Below are 10,000 nucleotides of genomic sequence, written 5' to 3'. Positions count from 1 at the left end.
AGCCACACCACCAACACTATTTTTACTACTTCTAATGCTACTATTAATAATAATAATGATAATAGTAGCAACAACAACGACAATGATAATAATAATGATAGTAATAATTCTGTATATTATGCTGTGTGAGTATATAATTTTCCCCTGGTTACTCGAACACACGAACTTTCCTTTTTCATGACCAATGAAATTTTTAAAGTACTTCAGGCTATATTGCCGTCGAGCCAAAATTCAAAATTCAAAACGCAGAACAATCTGGATTATCTAAAGCTTTTCAAGACAGATGACCAATAACTAGAACGCATTTTAACTATATTAAAACAATTCAGTAACGATACTGGAATGGACTACGGACTTCATAAATGGACTAAAGTTATATCCGTCAAGTGAAAACTTCCGAAATGTAAAAACATGCAAATGGACAAGTCTAGCATTATGAAGAAATTAGATCCTGAAAAAAATTTACAAATATTTGCGTGTATCTAAATGGAATGGCATCCAGAATCCATAAATCCGCAAGCAATAAAAATAAAGCACGAAAAGAATGTTACTGTAGAGTTAGAGATGCCATAAAGAGCGAGCTTAATGCGAGAGACAGGATTGAAATGATCAATACCTTAGCTACACGTGTTGCGACCTATAGTTAGAACGCCATAAAATTGTCCATCATCGAGATCAGAGAAAATGATATAAAAATACACAAGCCACTCACACTTCACTGCATGCAGCATCCAAAGAAAAATGTAGATAGATTATACATTCTCAAAAGGATGGAGGGGCGTGTAATGGTGCATGTTTGTTTGTGGGCAGAAAGATACGAAAAGAGTGAGAAGTGAATTCCGGAGATGTTGCTTAATCTATGACGAACACGTAACTCATATTTCATAATTTTTTTCGCTGCCATATAACTTACAGCATTCCTGGCAAAACTCAGATAGGTGCAGATACAGCACATGCAAACAGCGACTATCACACAAACACACACAAAGCCCTATTCCTGTATAAATATTAAAACACAGAGATGTTTAAATGTGTATAACATATTCTATCCATCGATCTGTCTGTCTATTTGCCTGCGTTTCTATATATCTATTAATCTATATGTATGTAAGTATATATATACTTACATACATACATATTATATATATAAATATATTATATATATTATATACATATTATATATATATATATATATATATATATATATATATATATATATATATATATATATATATATATATATATATATATACATACATATATATATATATATATATATATATATATATATATATATATATATATATATATATATATACATATATTTTATTCATTCTTCTACTTGTTTCGGTCATGTGACTGCGACCATTTAGGAGCACCGCCTTTAATCGAACAAATTGACCATAGTACTAATTCTTTGTAATCCTAATACTTATTCTACCGGTCTTTTTATGGGGACATCGCTTGTCAATCATTGGTGGCGGTGTGTTAAATACACACACCCAAATACACACATACACACACACACACGCACACGCACACACGTACACACACACACACGCACACACACCCACACACACACACACACATATATATATACACATACATGACGGGCTTTCAGTTCCCGTGTACCTAATCCACTCACAAGGATTTGGTCGGCCGGAGGACTATAGTGGAAGACACTTGCCCAAGCACAAAAGGCAAACAACATGAAATACGAAGTCGAACTTGGCTTTGCAAACAACGAGCGAAACAAATGGAAAACAAGACAAGTAACATAAAGAACGACCCTTCATCACTTAACTTGACATGTATTTAAATAAATATATTCACCTCTCGTACTTCCTGGCATTTTATGGTTTATATAACACTCTTGAAACAATCTTATTAATCAGGTTTCCTGTAATTCAAATGCATAGATATCTGCATTATATTCCTCCGTATTGAATTACTATGTGGTCCGCTAGAAGAACTTCCTCTTATAGACACATGATTACGCTACAAATCTCCCATTCTCTATTTCTTTCCTTCTCTCTCTCACGTTATATATATATATATATATATATATATATATATATATATATATATATATATACTCACACACACACACACACACACACACACACACACACACACACACACACACACACACACACACACACACACACATATATATATATATATATACATACTGAGATTGAGGTAACTGAGAGTAACCTTAATCATGTCAAAAATTAAATAATTGATTTACGTAAATTATTTTCACCGTTCGACAATATGACATAACTATCAATGGCAATTAAGACAACCATCACATGACAAGGGGAGATAATGTCAAGAATAAGCAATTCTTCAAAGTGGACGTGCCCTTGCAAAAATCAACAGATTTATTCTCTGGTGATATAAAACATTTCAATAGAGGAATGTAAATAGTAATATATATATATAATAAATACCAGTTTTATGCGAATCAATTATAAAAGGCATGCAAATATATAATAATGCAAAATGGCTAAAACTAAAATACAAATACATGTGGAACTTCCAACTGCCCTGATACAGAGCAGTTATACATGTCTCAGAAACATAACAGCATAAGATTCGAAACCTGTGTAAGTTTACACAGTTTTTTCTATGGTTAAATTCCCCATATTAATAGGTAAAGGAACCTCTTTTACTCATTGAATATCTATTGCGAAACCATTCGAAATCTATGTGAAAATGCTAAATGCACACATATTTGCAGGACAGAGAATAATGGAGTTTCTTGTTCATGAAAAATACATCACTAAAACATGAACTGAAACATCATGAAGCATAAAAAAAAAGAATAGAAAGAAAAACACAGACGGGTGTATAGAATTTTTTTAATTATGTGGTTCTGACAAGAATTTATTCAGAGCTATTTCAGATTAGATAAGCAATCAGTGCGGATTTTGTAATAGCACTGAAAAATATCCAAAGACAACGAATGATAAATTGCATAATCATAGGATGAAACTTGCAAAATTAGACTCTGTATATTTCACGAAAATCGTAAATTAAGGAGGAAATTGGAAGTCCTAAAAGCAAGTATACAAGTGATGATCGTATCAGTAGTTTCCTGCTTATACTTTATTCAATGATAAAGATATTCTGACACTAACTCTTAAGCTATGTTCTCCAAATTCAGTCTCAAAATTTAATAAACTGAGACGTGATAAATGCTAATGATTCATCAAACAATGATATTTAATTTTACTCATAATTGACTGCAATATAAAAATGTTAGCTTTAAGATTTTTTTGGTATGTCTGTTATCTGACTTTAGTTTGAAATATACATTTGTCATTTATTTTCCTCTAATGACTCATTCTTCTATATTGTTGACATTTCTATTCATAGTTTCAAGTATATTGCTCACCACAATTATCTATTTTTGTATTATATTTCTGTGTCTAATTGACTGTACTTGTATAATGAAAGAAAAGAAAAATTGAATCAATTTTCTGATATTGAAAATCCATTCTGAATCTCTTTTTCTAGTTATTAAAATGAAAAGAAATCGACAAACGTACTTTATAACGTTTAAACACTGTTGATGCACATAATTACTTTTGCTTCAATCAATACTACTATGCAGTGTTGCATATTAATAGATGTGACGTGAAAATATTCGAGATACGTATATCAGATGTGAGTGCTGATGCAAGTTTAATCGAATTTTGCGTTGGGATGCTTTGTATGTATATTCTCACACTCTTCCTCTATTATCATCTCTCTCGCTGTCTCTTTCTCTGTCTGTCTGTCTGTCTGTTTGTCTGTCTGTCTCCATCTCTCTCACTCTCTCAAACACATTCTATATCAAGAATATAATGAATAGAGACTTCGAAGTATCGGGCAGGTAAAACATGGTCCAACTGTAGTCCAACGGTGGCTTAACTAGCCGAAACTTCGATGTCACTATTCATCAATATCATTGTTTAAGAATAAACCCGTATTCTACAAATATAAAATGTATCCCCTAAGATTAATTGAAATTTGTTTTTATATATATATATATATATATATATATATATATATATATATATATATATATATATATATATATATATATATATATATATATATATATACATATATATATATACATACATTCCCAGCCTGTGCGTACGTGCGAATGTGTGCGTGTGTGCCCGTGTGTTTGTGTGTACAAACAACATAAAACGCCATTGAACTTATTACAGAAGTATAAACACTTATAAATGCCTAGTGATTTAAGGAAAATGTATGAAAACAGAAAATCCTCCGTCCTTTCACGAACGAAAGTTGATCTCAATTTTTCCTTTTTATTGCACATTGAATTGAGCATAATGATAATTCTAGCGACGGTGGGAAATTTAGCACTTGAGTGCATGCAAAACTTGCTCTGTCGTCTTTGAATGAAATGATGATTACATAGGTTTTCTGAACACATGAAATACATACACACAAAAAACAAATACAAGATAGCCATGTATTTTCATGTTTTGAGATCAGTCAGTCTAACCGTTAAATAATCTATTTAGGTTATATTTATATATAGCATAAAGGCACATGCTTTCAGATTTATAAGACACGTAATATCTAGCTGAGAAATTTTAATCTACTTTAAACTATTTCTCTAGACTAATTTATGGTACTGATGAGATCAACATTGCTAACAGAAATATGATTTCGGAATTTCGTGAGCTATGGTATAAAGATTTAAAAATGTTTTATGGTATCTAGATGTAAAGAAAATGTGTAGCAATTATTCTAACAATACGGTTAGAATGAGGATCATGCTGAAGGCTTTTTTTGCACGCAAATGTCATACACACACAGACACACACACTCACACACACACACATACACGCGCGCGCACACGCACACACACACACACACGCACACACACACACACATATATCTTCTTTCAGATATTGCAGTCATTTAACTGCCGCCATGCTGCACCACGGCCTTAAAGGGTTTTACTTGAAGAAATCATTCCCTGGACTTATTCTTTGTAAGACTAGTACTCATTCTACTGGTTCACTTTTGCCGAACCACTACATTACAAGGGATGAAAATCGGTCGCCAAGCGGTGATGGAGAACAAACACACACACACATGTACACACACACACACACACACAGACACACACACACACACACACACACACACACACACACATATATATATATATACACGCATACGAGGCGCTTTTTTCAGTTTCCGTCTATCATACCAACTCACAAGACTCTGTTCGGCCCGAGGCTATAGTAGAAGAGACTTTCCCAAGGTGCTACATAGTGGGACGGAAACTACAAGGGTGTGGTTGGGACACCGTTTCTTACCGTACAACCATGCCTGCTCCTATACATATACACACATATACTTACTGCATACATTGACAAACACACCCACATACACACATACACACACATACAAAATATTATGCGTCTGTGTGCTTTGTATGTCTCCCACGCTTTGTCGTGTATAAGTATCCACATCTGTTTTTGGATAAATACTATTTTTCATTTACTATTGAAGTATAGGTTAATAATCGTACGCAATTTGTACATTAAACAGATATTAAGATGATTTTGCTGTCTGATAAATAGAGCAAAATTGACTTTTAATGAAATGAACGTTACAAGAAATTATCGTGTAATTATTGCCGAATAAAGCCAGTGTAAGAACATGAATATATAAAATATGTTTGCAATATGTAGCAATACGTCTATCCGTTTATGTCAAATATGTTCTTAATATATTTTGCAATGACGAAACATGAATACAGAAAAATCATTTGAACAGCCGAATCAATAATATTAAATGATATCCTAGTAACATATTTGCAAGTCTTAACCTATTGTTTCATATTGACATGTTGTAAGTAATCGCACCAAAACATCACAGGTATGGAGCAATTTCTACAGGCTAAATTTGGTACGGGCAATATAATTCCGAAAAATAATCTGAATAAATATATCTTTAAGTGTTAGATAAAACATTTGCTTATTCTAGTCATCTACCGGAGGAGCTAAGAAGAAAGCGTACTGAATATTCAATACTCCATCGTATTTTTCATCAACAAAAGATCTTAATATTGGTTACAAATTCATGCACAAGCACAACAATTTCGGGACAGGTGGGAAAGTTGATTACATCAATCCTAGTTGTAAATTGGTACTTACCTTAACGACCATGAAATGATGAAAGCCAATGTCGACCTCAGCGGAATTTGAACTTAGACCGAAAAGATGTAAATTCTCTTAATATTCTCAAAGTGTTTAAGCATTATAAGTGAGCATGAATAAATATTTCAAAGGGACGCATTTATCCATCTGAAACATTTTCTCTCATATACATACATATACAGTTGTGGCCAAAAGTTTGGAACATTTAAAAGAAATTAACGTTATGCCCATGTATAATTTATACAACATAGAAATATACCTATCTACAAGTGATCCAATAGTTCAATTCTAATTTCAATAAGTATCTGGAAACAGTCCAGATACTTATTGATTAGACCCCGTATACATATGTATATGTGTGTGTGTGTGTGTGTGTGTGTGTGTGTGTGTGTGTGTGTGTGTGTGTGTGTGTGTGTGCGTGTATGTGTAAGAGAGAGAGATTGTGCGTGTGTGTTTGTTTGAGAGAGTGTGTGTATGTGAGAGTGTGTCTTTCGGGAAAGACCCCCAGAATTAGCTCTTAAAAGCTCCTGTGCTCATTGTCGGCTATCACGCGTTACATAATAATAACGATAATAACTCGTGGATGGTAATGTAATGGCTTTATTGATGCGCACAACTTATGTTTCTGCATCCCATATGTTTATTAGTTAAAAATGTTTCATATTAAGAAGATATTATTTATGATTTTTCTTAATATGTTTGAATCAGGATTTGTCAATATTGAGAATAATAATAAATGATAACTTATGAATATGAAAACTTCCTAACTAATGAACATAGAACATGGCGGATGCAGAAGGATATGTTGTGAGGATTAATAACGACATTGAATATCCATCCGCGTGTCATTATCGTTTATATATATATATATATATATATACATATACATATAGGATTCCTCAAAAATAAATTAAGGTTGTTTTAATCACGATTGTGAACCGCTGAAAAATGTAGTGCGTTATGTAACGTATGAATTATGTAATATAATTAACAAACTCACTCGAGGCAAAATCCTTTCTTAAAATGAAAACCGCACTTATATTGGGATTTACAAAAAATATTCAAACTCAAATATAAAAATATTGAAATTATGCTACTTAACGGTAGCACTTTAAATATCAGCATGCAATTACGAGGGTTTTTTCATAATCACGTAAAGGACTAAAGTGCACTTAAATAAACTTACTTTACATAGTTTTTAAAATACAATTTAAACAGTAACTACAATAATTATTTTAAAATTGAAAGTAATAGGGGTAATAGATATTTTTCAGTAAGAATAGAAGCCATTATGACTGTAGAAAATGTTTCAATGCATACCCTCTTTTATGGGAAGCAAATACGCAGTGTACATACACACACACATGCGCACTCACAGATATACATACATGCATACATACATACATACATATACACACACACACACACACACACACACACATACACACACACACATATATATATATATATATATATATATATATATATATATATATATATATACATGCATATATATACGCACATACACAAATATATATGTGTGTATGTATATATATATATATATATATATATATATATATATATATATATATATATATATATATATATATATACATATACGTATACACACTCACAGAATGTGACAAAAATCCAAGCCTTTGAAAGATTTCAAAACATATCTCATTCTGTTAATTTTTTATATATACGCATGCTGATATATGACCGATGTTGGACTCCTCATTCGCATAACCACCGAACCTGGAGCTTAACTATAGTCTATCCATAGCACTTAATCATCATTACCTGACACCTTTGGGTCTTCTTGACACCAATACTTCTCATAACCGCAACATATATATATGTATATATATATATATATGCAGAAAAGCCAATAACTTCAGAACCAGACACTGCAGAATCAGATACCAAACATCCAGAAACCTATTAGTGGTAGGAATGCTCATAGATAGTAATTCTTATAAAAATGCGTGCGTGTGTAGGTATGTATACAGAGTATTTACACCTGAAATATATTAATACTTTATTACATATCCTGGTAAGATGGACAAAACCATTAATAATCAACCGGAAATATTACACAACGGGTTATAATCTTTAAACCATGAAGTCATAAATCAGATGTGTTAGCAGTGAATTTCGCTGAAAACGATGATTCTTTTCATTAATTAGCTTTCTTAATTATACTGATTTATCTTGTATGAATTCAGTGAAATATTAATATTTGAATAACTGATTTTCAATAGTCGTAAAATAAATGTCTAAACAACGTTGATGGATTCCAGCTGACTTTACTCTGTGGATACTGTAATTGGATTAGAAATATAATATCAAAGTAGCGATACATCTTTTAAAACTTTTTGTAGCTAATTCAAATGTTGTAATTAGCTTCTTTTTCTCGCTATCTTTTTCCTTTCTAATTCCTCATTGGTTTCTTCTTCTCCACTTTTTCTTTCTTTCTTTCTTTCTTTCTTTCTTTGTCTATTTTGTTGTCACTCTTTCACCTGTCTATGTCTCTCTCTACACACACACAAAAGCGTATACACTCACATGTATATGTATACATTTGTGCCTCTATATATATGAGTGTGTACGTGCGTGTGTATGTGTGTATATATATATATGTGTGTGCATGTGTGCGTGTATGTATGCGCGTGTGTATGTGCACGTGTGTGTGCATTATCGCATGCGTTGAAATATAAAGCAGCAACATTTTCAAGTGAAATTTTTCATTTAATTTTTCTGTATTTTTTAAATCAAGATATAACTTCAACAGGATAGAGAAATAGAACATTAGAGACAAATGTCAAATACATTACGCAATGGAGAGAAATAATAATTTATATGAATAAATGAGATTTACACATGAAGAGGCACTTAGATACAAGAGGAGGAAAATAGTTCATAGACTTATGTGAGAGATAGCGAGACTCATAGAGAGCTATAAATATCTAGAGAATTATATATATATATATATGTATGTATACAGAGAGAGAGAGATAGAGAGAGAGAGAGAGAGAGAGAAAGCTATAAACACGGAAAATCATAGCTATATAGAGAGCTATACGTGCATAGGGATCTATAATTGAAATGAGAGAGCTTGCATAGGAATTGAAGCCATAGTAACCATGAATCTTGTTGATCTGTAGCTTCTTGGAATCAAATTGATATGCACGCCATCTCATTCTTTCAGTAAGATATATTCGAGAACTATAGATATATAGAGAAGTATAGGTACATAGGGATGTCGTAACGTAATTTGTTACGTACAATGAATAAGACAACCAGACAACAGTAAAAACAATATAACGAACTAACAAATCTCTTTACGAACAAACAATCAATATTCCTTGTAAATCAACGAACCGACACCTTCAGACTTCACTGCGAACTAACGCGAACTTCACTCGACTCCGATCTCTGAAACTTTAACTCGCTTGGATAGTTACCATCTATGCTTTACTCGGACCAGACTATCTCTCGCAAAGAGGTGTCGCAACCCTTATGATAACATCTCCCATTTTGAGAGTTCGACTAATATGAAAAAGTGAAAATTTTTTCATTTATGTTTTCTTTCCAACAACTCTCCGTCTTTTTTTTAGCTGCTGTATCTTGATTCTTGCCCGTCTTTTAATGTAGTAGTATTCGTTGCACGCAATACGTTTTGTTTTAGTCCTACTAAGCACTCTTGTTAGCACTCTTGTTTTTCGTTTTTAAATTTAATATCTTTTTCGTTTAGGTATTACTTCCATATATTCAGTCTGTTTTCGTTTTCTGAAGCT

This window comes from Octopus bimaculoides, chromosome 12, assembly GCF_046866305.1.
Source record: "Octopus bimaculoides isolate indiv1 chromosome 12, ASM4686630v1, whole genome shotgun sequence".
NCBI classification, from domain to species: domain Eukaryota; kingdom Metazoa; phylum Mollusca; class Cephalopoda; order Octopoda; family Octopodidae; genus Octopus; species Octopus bimaculoides.
The sequence above is the reverse complement of the archived record's forward strand: the minus strand, read 5'-3'. Positions refer to the sequence as shown.